Here is a 14,782-nt window from a genome sequence, read left to right on the forward strand (position 1 = left end):
AATTTTTTAAAGCTAATTTTACTGCAATATTTTTTTCTCATTTCAAGTTTATTAAAACTTTAGCAAAGCAAATTATCCAGGTTACAGATTATCAAATATCAATTCAACTAAGTCCACATTAAAAAGAAAAAAAAGTCAAAAACCTAAAAACAATGAAAAGATGAAAACAACTTAAAGGATATTCATCAGCAAGTCTCCAAACTTAAAAATTGAGACAGAATGGAAATTGATTTGCACAACTCACTGATCCACTTTTGTCTTCATTTGTCCTAGGGCTTGATTCATATTTTTTATTTTTGTCACGTACATGGTCATTTTCTTGACCATTTGATTTTTGGTTTTCCGTTTCCACTGAGGTTCTGGTCTTCCCATGCTCCTGATTAGGAATCTGTTCAAGTATAGGAGGATCTCGTCTGGATGGACAATAGACTGGGGTCGTACTTCAAGATTTTTCAGCCTCATTTCACTAGATGCACTTTTCTTTCATGCTTCCTTTTTTGTGTTTTCAGGAATTTTTCCTATGTTTCTTTTTTCTTTTTAAAAATTTCTCTTCAGAAGCACTTTCAGAATCAGAAGAATCAGAAGAGGACTGAGAATCTCTTCTGAGTCACGGGACGATGAGGATGGTGATGATGACTTATGCCTTTTCTTCATTTTAGTTGGGAATTAGCTCTCTGCAACTGAATATATGCACCTCAGAAAATGGTTTGCTAGCTGCATCTGTTTTCTGATTTTCTCTCTCTCACAACTTCTTGACCAGAAATCACTTTCCCCAAAACAACATGATGCCCATATAAATGAGGAGTTGGTTTCACTGTTAGGAAGATCTGTGAACTGTTTGTATCCTTTGCTTTCTTTGTTGGTCATTGATAAGAGAAATTCTCTCTTATATTTAATAGCAAAACTCTCGTCCAGAATATCCTCCATTTATAGATTCCCCTCCTCCATTTCCTTCACTGAAGTCAACACCTCGAACCATAAAATTTATGACAATCCTGTGAAAAAGACAATTCTTAAAACATAATGGCTTCTGAGTTGATTTCTCTGTCCCCTTTTCACTGGCACAAAGACAATAAATGTTCTCCCATGTTTGGGGGCCCACATCAGAAAATAATTCAAAGACAACTCTTCCAGCAGGTTGTTTGTTTGTTTTTTTTTTTTCAGTACGCGGGCCTCTCACTGCTGTGGCCTCTCCCGTTGCAGAGCACAGGCTCCGGACGCACAGGCTCAGCGGCCATGGCTCACGGGCCCAGCTGCTCTGTGGCACGTGGGATCTTCCCAGACGGGGGCACAAACTCATGTCCCCTTTATTGGCAGGCGGACTCTCAACCACTGCGCCACCAGGGAAGCCCCAGCAGGTTGATTATTAATGGTGATGTCAGAAAGAAAACATTGAGGATGCTGAAGCTTTATCCCTATGGCTCCAATACTTCAATCTTTAAATAAAGAAAAATCAAGGAAAACTGATCCAAAAATCTTTTGGCTCCTGTACCAGTACACTCTCGTCTTCCTGGGGTCCTGTCCTTTAAAGTGTTTCAAGTCTACTACTGCCAGAAAAGGCTCTGAAGCCTACTACTACAATCTTTTTTACTGACTAATTTGCTACAAGAGTTTTATTTAAAAAAATAATTTTTAAGCTTTTTTTATCTGATATATTTTTTAAATAGGGAAATAATTGAATGGTGCAATGAAAAAAACGTTAAGATTCTAACTCAAAGTTTTGATTTGCAGAAGGGAAAACTGAGCCCCCCCAAAAATACTAAATAACTTGCACATAATTTCTCAGCTAATAATTGGTAGAACCAGAAATGAGCCTAGATTGGTTCCATACTTTTCCTACTTCAGTTCTAACATTAAGGGTTATATCTCATGCTCAGTTTTGTAAACGTTTTTTATTTGTTTGGTAAACTTTTAATCTTTTGATTAGAAATGTAAAATGTACTTCACTCTCTTCTTCCTTAAATGTATTAAGAAAGTATTTTCTACCTATGAACCATAATAACTCAATTCCAAACAAATTTACTCATAGTTGTTGCTACACTTGTATTTTTGAAATCTTCTACACATATATTGTAGTATATGGTGTATGTAGATTAGAATGCTCTTGCTATGCATTACTGTTTTTAAAAAGGCAAATACCTTATTGTTCTTTCATTCAACGTAGTGATTAAACAATTGCTATACTACCTATTGTATCATGAACTAGTCCTAGAAAGATAAATATGACCACGCCATGTTTCAAAGGGCTCATAGATGATCCAGGTAACAGGGATCAAAATTCAACAAAAATATATGACCCTTTAACGTTATCAAGGTTTTTTTAAAATAAACACCATCACCATCAAATAATATTATTAAATGTCTCTGACTTCAAGGTTTTTCTAGACTCTACATAAGATTTATAGTGTCTGGACTTTTCTTAAGGAGGTAATATGCAGGCATAGTCAAATTTTACAAAAAGGAAAGCTACACATTCTTTTGGATAGCAAATTATAAATAAAAAATGTGAAGCTAAAGGCTGGAATAAATTTAGAGAGTAACAAGAGATCACTGAGGAACATACTGACAAACAGGTTAAAGAAGGAGAAAAAGAAGCAAGGAGAGAGAGTAAAGAAAAGAAGCATCCTCATCTGGCATACTAGTGTTAGAATCATTATATGCATAAAATTTATGTAATAATTATAAAGGAAATTATAAAATCAAGTACTTAATCAATAGTATATAAGATAACCCATGTTTTTAACCAAAGACAAATATTTTAGTTGGGAGACTTTTTAATTCATTATGGAGAGTATTTAAAATGTAAGTTTAGATGAAAATGATAAAACATACATCCCTCCCTACTTCAGTGTATTCTGCTGTATTGAACTATTGTGTTTGGTTGGCTGGTTGGTTGATTTTGTTTGCTGTTGCTCCCTCATTGAAGCAACTAGACTATGAAGTAGATATTCCTCAAGGGAGATGTCAAATCCTTGATTTTTTTAATTTCAAAAGTCAAAATCCTGACTTGAGATGAAAGAATTGGAAAAATACCTGATGAGTCAAAACCTTTTTCCCTGTCCCCAAGACTGAAGACTCTCTAGACTTCTAGAGAAGGAGAGAAGTCAGAGGAAAAGTAAAGATGCTAGGTACCTGAAAAAGGACCTGTGCCCAGCTTTCTCCTGGATTCATCTGAAGTAGGGTGTGGTAAGGTTTAGGGAATAATAGAACAGTCACCTCTGCATAATTTTGGAGATTCAAGAGCAGAAAGAATGTCACTTTTCCTACTTCCTTTGAGAATGTGATAAGACCCCACAGTCAATGGTGTGGGAGCAGTAGAGTAGCAATGGCAATGTGGTGTGTTAGAGTTGGAAAGGGGGACTGAGATAAGCTCACAGAGTCCCTTTGTGCCCCAGGATAGCATGGGGCACAGCAGAAGCATTTTCTATGAGCCAGAGGCTAGAAGGGGATGGAGTAGGGCCTTTTAGTGCCCCATTCATTTTTCCACTCTCCCAACAGTCACATCCCAACAGTTGTGATGTCCAACACAAGGAGGACACGGACATAAACCTTGTACATCAGGACCAGGATGTACACCTTACCAGATAGTAGCATAGAGAGAGGATGACAACTGACAACAAGTAACAGCCCCCTGGAACATGTATGCAGTGTAAGGGGAGGGAAAGCTTGAGTTGATTGTGATTGTTTTTCCAACATCTAGTGGAAGGGGGGCTTGAAAGAAAAATTAAAACTTAACATTTCTTGCATCCTTGAGCTAATGGACCGAGGTTTGTACCCACTATGTTATTAATAGTGATAGATTTGTGCAAGGTCTCATTTCTTAATATTATTAGTAACAATGTCTTCTTCAGATTCAATATGATCTATCAAAAACATTACAAAACACTAATCTCAATTGCTATAAAAATTCAGATCTGAATCTCAGGTGGATGCTCAAATGTTAAACATACGTTCTTTTTTTACTTCCTGCATAAGGCCATCGGGCACATAGTACATGGATGGCATATTTAGCTTAATCCTTAAAATAGTCCTATGAGGTAAATTCTCTTGTTATGTATATATTTTATACATGAGGAAGCTAAATAAATTGCAAGAGGTCAAAAAGCTTGAACTTTGTGCAATCCAAGAATCCTTTGCGTAAACATTATGCCATTCTGTTTAGAAATGAGTGAAACACTGATCTTTATAGCTGCATAAAATCATCAAAATCCATGTTTTTCCTAATCTTTAGAGTTTCTGTGTTAGAGAATTTAAGGCAAATTCAAGAGGGCTCTTAGCCAAGGCACCTCCTACATTCTCAGTGGCCAGTTTAACTCTAGTTTCCAGAGAAGCAAGACTGCTGTGACCTTCTCCCTGGAGAACCTGGTCATTTTGCTGGGCTGTTCCCCTTTGCAGATCACCTGTCAACATTAGTAGACATCTCTTCTTCCCAACTGGCCCTGAGCCCTCAGGTCATTATTTTGTTTCTTGGTTCTCACACTTAAAGTTCTGTACTTTAACCTGCTTTTTGTCCTGCCTCCAGATCCCTGAAGACTATTAGTTTGTCTTTCCTAGGTCAGTGACTTCATTTTGAAACCCAATATTTTGGAGAGAGAGAGAAATAAAAAGCCTGTGTTCAACAAAATCCTTTTCGTAAAGGCAACTTGGTTTTGTCTGCTAGTGGTATGTCATAAAGCTTCTCTCTGCTGCCAGTGAAAACTAACCTTAAAAAGAAAGAGAAGAAACCCAGTTCTTTGTGACCTTTTCCAGGATCGTAGGAGTTAAGTAACATCTTCTTGAAATATGATTCTCATCTTGCCACTTTCCACCATAACAAATAGTTATATGTGACTTTTTTCCACATCTCTCATCTAGAAATATATTGTTTTGAAGAAAAGTTTGAAAGTTAAACACAATCTTACTGAGAGTATTTGACATGTATCTTATAAAAATATGATTGAACAAAGTTATTCTTAAAGTTCTATTTTTATCCTTAAAGTTTAAAGAAAGGAAAGGGATTATCAGTTATTATTAGATTTTTATGTTAAAAATTGTGAACTTTCAATATATAAATTTCAAGTTTTTCACAATAGGCTTTATTACTTCCTCTGATTGTCTTTTCATTTTCCTGTGCTGTCCATCAACCGTGTCCTATCCTTCTGGGATATTCCTCAATTTCTGTTTGCGTTACAATGTCATATTTCTTTTATTTTAAATGATTTTAATTTCATTTTTAATATATAGTGAGAATACACTGTAATAAGTTCATTTCACTACTTTTCACTTTCAAAATAACTTTGTCTTTTGAAATTTTTGCCTCCTAAAATAAATCATTTTAGAGTCTTCATAGAGAGAAATATTCTCTTTTCTCTTTGAATTTTCCATATTTATAGAGAAGAGTTCCATATGTCCAAACACTTTTCTAAAGTAGGGGTGTTTAGAAAAATAGAATCTTCAGTGTAATAAATATTTCTCCAGTTGTATATTTCATTTACAAAATTATGTAAAGCAATTTATGCTCTTATGTTAGAAGAAATAATTTTCTTTCTTTTTTCTTCACAATAAAAAGAGCTTTACTGGATTTTTTTTCTGAGTATGAAAGTAGCATATGCATATTTACAGTGCCTGTACTACAAAAATAGTTCAGCAATAGACTAGTACACAAACAACAGAGGCCTAGAAAAACAGTACTAGGTGAAAAATGTTAAGGAATAGAATATGAAATTAAGTAAATGTAAAATATCTGAACAAAAAACAAGAAAATATATTTTGTAGAAATATATGCAAACTCAAACTAAAAAGATTTACATCAAATGCATTAGAGTTGTTGTCAGTGGGGGGTGGTTTGGGTGATCTAAATGGGAAATGTGGATAAAAATAAAATTTCAGATGATACAGAAATGTACAAAGAAGTTAAAATCGCCCTCAATCCCACCGCTTGATGATAATCACTGTTTGCGTATTTTGGAATACAGTCATCCAGATATACACATACACACACACACACACACACACACACACACACACACACACACCTTAAAGTGGGATTATAATCTGTTTTTTAATCTTTCATTTAGTAATACAATATAAATGTTATACATAATAATTTTTCATGTAGTACAAGCATGGATGTGCATAACATTTAATGATTACTGATATATATTTAGATCGTTTCCAGTTTTTTTAATAACTAGTATTACAATGAGCATTCTTAAGCATACATCTTTATCTATTTGCCTTTTAAATTATTGAAACACATTGTTGTCAAATTGCCCTCCAGAAACTCCATTTTTACATTCCCAATATGAAACTTTCTGATTCTTGTAGGAACCTAAAACTTCTGTAAAATAAACCAACAGAAACAAAGTTATCTCCATATTCCAGGTCACCGAAATGTCCAGATCTTAGCAATAGAGTAAATTTGCTCACAGAATCCTTTCTGTTCTGTGGAAGATCAAAGACTACACAACATGTTAATGTCAGGGCACAACCGACAATTTAGCACTGACTTCTGATCTAAACATCAGGAATTGAGTGAACTACAGCAAGAGAAAACAGCAAGGGATGCACCTAGAACTATCACTAATGCCATTTGTATGTATTCGTTTAAGTAGTACCTCAACTTTTTTGCACTTGTATATGTATCAGAATTCTGAAATTTAGAAAAAACAAATTAAACCCTTTAATTACTAGGGGTGGGACTTTTGTTCTAAGTAACTGTGAGTTTTCTATTTTTGAACCTGATTCCTAAAGTGCCTTTAAAATTTTCTTGAAGGTTCTGACTTCATTAGTAACCTTATGTCCCAAACAGTCCGGTGAGTTTTCTAACACAGCTTTCAAAGGAGACAGCAATTCTAGTGCCCCCTCCCGCACTGGGGCAGCCTGGTGGGGTGGGCGAAGCCAAGCTGGAGCCAGTCAGACGCTGGGCTTCCTGCAAAACTCCATGCTGCGGGACCTTAGGCTCCTCACTAAGGTCCTCTGTCTCAGTTTCCTCAACTGTTATATGGACATAGGATATCCACTTGACTATCTCCAGTATCTAGAGCAAATATTTCAACAAACACCTGTGTAGTGAGTTAACTCATGGTAACGATTAGGAATAACAAATGTGAAATGTCTAGAACCTAGCAAATACTCATTGAGCAGCAGCTATTGTCAATATTAGGATAAAATATGGGGATGTTGTTGAAGGAGAGAAGCAGAGCGTAAAATAATTCAGATAGTCCTGTCGGCAAGTGGGAGTCCCAGTTTAGGTGCTGGGGCCAGTGTGAGTCTAAAAATTTGGGAATTCCTATTGACCGGTTAGAAAAAGAGAGGGAGTTGCTCTGAGTTAGGCTCAGCATTCAGGGCTACCAACAGCTTCTCTGAATGGAAAATACCCATGTGGCTTTTAACAGTGTGTGAATGTGAATAATCAATTCATCAAGGTAAAGTCCTTAAGCTTTTTCTACCCAGTGTCATTGCTACACCCAAACCACATTGCAGAAAGAATTACTAAATGCATGTTTTCTTAATGCTACTATGTGGCAGGAATTTAAGTTGATAATCTCTTTTCAAGGCACATCTTTATTAAAAGGGAATTATTCAAAGCCATCTGACTGGTAATTACTACATAAAGGCTAATTGACCTAATTAATCTAATATGGGTCAATGGCTTTATAATACCCAAAGAAGAGCATTTTCAAATGAGAAAAAAAGAAACTCCGAAAGGAATTTCTTTAAGTGAACATCCTTAAATTTAGTGAGTCTGATTTATTTCTTGCACACAGATGTTATATTGCTGCATATTATATTGCTAGAGTGGCTGAGCTGGGATAAAGAGAGATAGAGAGCCTAATTCACTGAGAATACTGAGGAATATTCTGTTCATCACTCAGGGGAAGGCACTATATAAATTACATTTAAACAATACTGCCTCTTTCTGATAACATAGCACTGAAAAAAGAATTCAATGTGACAAGAAGTCAAATTTACTATCATACTGTTTTGATTGTCTTGGTGATGTGATAAAGTGCATGCTGATACCTGCTTTTTATTTGATTAACTTTGTCTTCTCTGAATGCCACCTTGTCCCGTTTGAAGTATTGACTGTAAAACATAAACCAGTACTGATAATATCTGGACCCCATGATTGAGGAAAGAATGTATAATCCACAACTGTGGTAGACAAAATAAGGCCCTCACAGATGTCCACATTTTAATCCCCCACATCTGTGAATATGTCAGTAACATGACAAAAGGGACTTTGCAGATGTGAAGTTAGGGATCTTGAGGTGGAGAAATTATCCTGGATTACCTGGGTGAGCCCATTCTGAAAGTGAAAGACCACTTCCATTTACAAGTGTCCGTATAAATGAAAGAGGGAGGCAGGAGAGTCAGAGTCAGAGGAGATGTGAGGGTGGAAGCAGAGCTCAGACAGAGAAAGAGAGAGGGGGACAGATTTGAAGATACCACAGTGTAGCTTCTATGATCGAGAAAGGAGTCACAAGTCAAGGAAAGGAATGCACGTGGCCTCTAGAAGCTGGAAAAGGCAAGGATATGGATTCTCCCCTAGAACCTCCAGAAGGAATGCAGCCTTGGTTTTTGAAATCAGGCAACCTTGATTTTAGCCCAGTAGCCCAGTGAGACTGGTTGTTTTTTTTTGACCTCTGATCTCCAGACCTGTAAGTAATAAATCTGTATTGTTTTAAGCCACTAAATTTGTGATCATTTGTTACAGCAGCAATAGAATCTAGTGTACCACCTTTTGCCTCATGGCACAGAACCACACGGCTGTCATTTTCATTGAATCAAAATGACTTTCCCATGCCTGTAATCCAAGACAGGGAGGGCCTGCAGCAGAAGCTCACTTTGCTCCTGTTTATTTTCAGACCTTTTGAGAAATGGAGTGTTAGTATGGGTTCCTAAGTATGGGAAGAAAACAGTGAGCTAATTTCCCTCTCCCAGGTTTTTGAAACCCAAAAACATTTTCTAAAAAGATATTCACAACTATACACAATGTCTTTTAATCAGTTTGGCCTCTGTCCTGTACTCAAAATTAAACAAGAGTAAACCACCTGGAGGATGAGAATGTTCACAAAACCTTTAGAAAGTGGTTAAGTGTTTTCACCGGGGTCACAAGCTTCAGCTACACCCTTGGGCTGATAGTGTAGGCTGGGAAGGAGCTTGGGGCAGCTGATCAAAATCTCTCATGGGTGGGGGGTAGGGCAAGGAGTTGAATGATGATAGTTTAACAGCCACTGTGCTAAGGCACACTTACATCACATTAAGGAACACTTGCATTAACGTATTATCCCATTCTTACCATCCCTATTTTCAATGGAGGAAATTAAAGCTTGAGAAATGGCACCATCTCCACATCGCCTACAGATTTTATGCACTCCAAGTGTGAGCTGTTAACGGCTACTCTACAGCCCTTCTCCACATGAGAAGCTCAATGGCTGACAGCCAAGAAAGTTTTCTGTATGACAGAGTCATGGCATATTTATTGTTTTCTTGATATTCTAAGTGCACTACCCCAGCAGATTCCTTAGAATGCAGGAAGGTTTTGCTAGAGGAAAAACATATATCACATACAACACCAGGTGAAGTTCTATTGCCAAATACAGTCAGAGAATGGGCCGACTGTGAGTGCAAACCTGGCTTCTCTGAGAAGTGTACTAGCTCTTACAGCCCCAATGGGAAAGTTTGCTAACTGATGTCATGATAGTGACTCCATCAGAAGTAAGGCAAACAATGAAAATGATTAAGTGCACAATTTGATTCTGACTATTACAGTGGTTCCACCAAGGAAGAAAAACTGGAGGAATCCAATGAGATCAATTAGATTGACAATAAGCTTTCTGATGAACATGGATGAAAGTTGAATGGGATGGCACATACCCAAGATTTGGAGTAGCTCAAGTCTTGGAGGAAGACTAATATTGGAACCAGACAAAAATAGTAAAGAAAATAAGAAATTCAGAATAGGAAGAATTCTGAGAAGGGAACGGCCCATGGCTTGAAAATAATGATGCTAGGTTGCCATGTAACAGCAATGAGGAAGCAGAACCTCTCCACTCCTGTTGTACTACCTTTAAATATTTTTCTGGGTAAGAAGACTGCTCATCAGACTTGACTGGAAAGGGTGTTAATGAATATTGATGAGATGGAATTGGAGCCCCAGTTTATTCAAGACTCCACATCTGAACCACTGCATTCCAAGGGAAGGTAATATAGTATGTTGATTAGGAAAACAGGCTTTGAAGTCAGACCTAGAGTCCACTTTGTTTTCCTAGCAAGTTACTTAACAGATTTAAATTTCAGTTTCTTCACTTCTAAAATCGGGATAATGGTATATACCTCATAGGACTAGGGTGACAATTCAATGTAATCCACTTTAACACAGCACCTGGCACATAATAAATGCTCGATGTACAGTAGCTGTTCATTTTATCATTATTATTTTATAGACTAGTTGAAATGACATCAGAAATCTTTAAGAAATTGTAAAGAATAAATGTGAAAAAGTAAATAGTCAATAAAACTAGGACTAATTAAATTAAAGATAGTTTTAAAGAGTTTGCAAAGTAAACAGTGATCTCTAGGAATAGTGTAGGTTCAGTAAGAATAAAGCCGTATCAGTCTAAATGCATCTCACTTTTTCTAAAGGGCTATATACTGGAAATCAGAGGAATTTTATAGACAGAGTATTGGGACTTCAGTATGACCAAGAATTCAAGATATCCTTATGAAAGAACTGTGGGCTGGTTGTATTAGGTAAGAGGATTTTTAACTTGTTGAATGATACAAACAATGCTAGTTAAGAAATATTATAAATTCAGAGGAAGTTTTCCAGGAGGAATAAATTAGAGATTGATCCCTCAGCCCTAAAATGTTCAACATTTTCACTAATGACTTTTATGCTAATATCTGCAGCTTCGTGATCAATGAAAGAATGCGGAGTTACAAAATTAGAATTCAAAAAAATTCTCATATGACTGAAACAAAAGACCAAATCAAACAATACAAAATTTGCCTACAAAAAAATCTAGTCCTTTACTTTAGTCCAATATTAAACTTTATAAGCAAGTATGGGGTACATGTCTTAGCAGCTTGTATTTCTTACAAATAGGTTTTATTCAAAAGCATATTACAGTGCAAGGATTTGAAAAGAAATAGTGTGTGGTTGGTGGTAAACAACTTCTCTGCATCTCCACTGATGAGCCCTTCTCAGACTAATGTGTATATTGCCTTACCTGGGGGTCTTGTTATAATGCAGATTCTGATTCAGTAGGTCTGGGGTGGAGCCCAAGATTCTCAGTTTCTAAGCTCTCAGGTGATGATGATGATGATGATGATAATGATGATGGTGACGATGACCCAAATCCACAGTTTGAAAAGTAAGGGAGTAATAGATTTTAAATTGCAATGGAATGGATACAGGGCAGCAGTGGTTCACCACATGGGTTGCTCACTAGAATCATCAAAATACTGACATCTGGGCCTGATCAAGACCAACTAAATGAGAATCTCTGGAGATGAGGTTTGAGCACCGACATGTTTTTCAGCTTTCCAGTGATTCTTATTCTCTAGATTGACTAGTTGATATATCTCAGAAGTTTTATAACTAAGAAGCTTATTTTTTATAAAAAATATATATATATGTAACTAAGAAGTTATATATAACTAAGTTTTATACATATATAAAACTAAGAAGCTTTGTAATTTATATATACATATATAAATTATAAAACTTCTTAGGTATCACTATTTATATATGTATGAGTTACATATATAATTAGCATATAAATAATTTCTGGGGGCAAATTTCCATTAAAACTATATATGTAAATACCTGTTTATATATATATGCAGGTGTTAGAGGAGCTCCTAAATTACTCTGTACTATAATTGTAAACATACTTGGCAAATCTAATTTATGGTTAAAAAATATGTCATTCCAATATTTGTAATAACCTGTAAGGGAAAATAATCTGAAAAACAAAATAGATATATATGTATGTATAACTGAATCACTTAGCTGTACATCTGAAACTAACACAACATTGTAAATCAAGTATACTTCAATAAAAATTTTTAAAAATGTCATTCCAAATGTGAAAACTTACATGATAATATTAGACAATGGTTCTTGTCCTTCATTGTATTAAAAATAAACCAATGTGTACCACCTTATACCTATTAGGATGGCTGCTATCTAAAGAAAAGAAAAAAACCAGAAAATAAGACTTGTTGATAATGTGGAGAAAGTGGAACCCTTGTGCACTGTTGGTGGAAATGTAAAATGGTGCAGCCACTGTGAGAAACAGTATGGGAGTTCCTCAAAAATTAACCATAGAATTACCATGTGATCCAGCAATTCCACTTCTGGGTATATAACCAAAATAATTGAAAGCAGGGTCTTGAAGATATATATTCATACTCATAAATAGAATATATTCCTATTTTCCTATTCATATAAATTATGGCATTATTCACAATAGCCAGAAGGTAGAAGGAACCCAGGTATTCATCAACCCATAAATGGATAACCAAAAATGATTTATAGATACAATGAAATATTATTAACCTAAAAAGGAAGGAAACTCTGACATACATTGCAACATGAATGAACCTTGAGGACATTATGCAAACTGTAATAAGCCAGACACAAAAGGATAAATACTGTATGATTCCACTTATATATCTAAAGTAGTCAAATTCATAGAGACAGAAGATAGGATGGTGGTTGCCACGGTCTGGAGGGAGGAGGGGAATAAGACATTATTGTTTAATGGGTACAGAGTTTCAGTGATGCAAAATGAAAAGAGTTATGGAAATGGATGCTGATAAAGGTTGTAGAATAATGTGCTATTTAATAGTACTGACCTGTACAATTTAAAATGGTTAAGATGATAAGATGATAAATGTTATATGTATTTCACCACAATTTTTTAAAAAAGTAAGCCAATGTAAAATCTTAAATATACCAAGAGCAACTTGTACCATAATGTTATATAGAGGCATAATAATAGATTATTATTACTTGGTATTCTTTATCTTTTACAATTTTGTTACTGATAGTAATATTGTGAGATGCACAGGACAGACATGATCTCTATTTTTAAAATGAAAGAAACTGAGGCTCAGAGAGATGAGCTTAGAGCCCAGGATTCCTGACTCAAGGACCAGGTATCACTTCTTTCCAACTCATCCCTGGCCACACTTTGGTCCTAGTGGTTGGAATTTTAGGTGTGTATGTGTGTGTGTGTGTATGAGATTTCAGTTATTAACATTAATATTGTACTTGGATGTTTTTGCAGTTATAAACATCTCTGATAGGTCGATGTGGTAGAGGTGTTTGTCTCTTTGCCAAGCTGGTGACAATTTAATGATAGTACTGTCAACCAGTGTCTTCAATGATTATACACATTTATTAGACAGTATAATCATCTCTACTACGTCAGTTGCTCACACACCAGAAATGAAGCTCCAGGAATAGTCTATTACTCTGACAGGGATAATAGGTCATTATTACCAAATCAGCAGCACAGTGCTTTAAAAATAAATGACCCTGGGCTTCCCTGGTGGTGCAGTGGTTGAGAGTCCACCTGCCGATGCAGGGGACACGGGTTCGTGCCCCGGTCCGGGAAGATCCCACATGCCGCAGAGCGGCTAGGCCCGTGAGCCATGGCTGCTGAGCCTGCGTGTCTGGAGCCTGTGCTCCGCATCGGCAGAGGCCGATGCGTACGGCAAAAAAAAAAAAAAAAGACCCTGACTCCCATCAGTATTTATTTTTCATAAGTGCCTCAGATTTGTCTTAGTATCTAACAGCACGAAAAAATTATCCCTTAATATTCTTCTATTTTTTTTTTGCATGTCTTAAGTGGTCTTAAATGGTAAATGGAACGTTTCTGTTGACCCCAATATAGAAGCCTGGGTGGTTTTATAGGAGCATTAATAGAAAATAGGTAGAATTCATCTTATATGCACACCAAATGCATATAGTCTTTTCCTTTTCCATCCAATTCTGTTGACAAATAAGAGCCAGCTAGGAAGATGGGAGTGGGAGGGGAAAAGGAGAAATACTATGTACTTATCCCATGAATTAAGGTGATTTTTTTCCAGTGATATATATCAGGAATAAAAATGATTTGGCACCTTACTTTTCTTTTTTTAACATCTTTATTGGAGTATAATTGCTTTACAATGCTGTGTTAGTTTCTGTTTATAACATAGTGAATCAGCTATACATTTACATATATCCCCATATCCCCTCCCTCTTGAGCCTCCCTCCCACCCTCCCTATCCCACCCCTCTAGGTGGTCACAAAGCATGGAGCTGATCTCCCTTTGCTATGTGGCTGCTTCCCACTAGCTAGCTATTTTACATTTGGTAGTATATATGAGTCCGTGCCACTCTCTCACTTCGTCCCAGCTTACCCTTCTCCCTCCGAATGTCCTCAAGTCCATTCTCTACGTCTGCATCTTTATTCCTATCCTGCCCCTAGGTTCTTCATAACCATTTTTTTTTTGATTCTGTATAAATGTGTTAGCATACAGTATTTGTTTTTCTCTTCTGACTTAACTTCACTTTGTATGACAGTCTCTAGGTCCATCCACCTCACTACAAATAACTCAATTTCATTTCTTTTTATGGCTGAGTAATATTCCATTGTATATATGTGCCACATCTTTATCCATTCATCTGTCGATGGACACTTAGGTTGCTTCCATGTCCTGACTATTATAAATAGAGCTGCAATGAACATTCTGGTACATGACTCTTTTTGAATTATGGTTTTTGCAGGGTATATGCCCAG

At 36.2% G+C, this 14,782-nt stretch overlaps 1 pseudogene; it reads right to left on the minus strand.

The window, feature by feature from the left end:
- Positions 1–240: 240 nt before the first annotated feature.
- LOC136793559 (peptidyl-prolyl cis-trans isomerase G-like) overlaps positions 241–14,782 on the minus strand; it is a 33,950-nt pseudogene continuing 19,408 nt past the window's right edge.

Source organism: Kogia breviceps, chromosome 1 (assembly GCF_026419965.1).
Source record: "Kogia breviceps isolate mKogBre1 chromosome 1, mKogBre1 haplotype 1, whole genome shotgun sequence".
NCBI lineage: Eukaryota > Metazoa > Chordata > Mammalia > Artiodactyla > Physeteridae > Kogia > Kogia breviceps.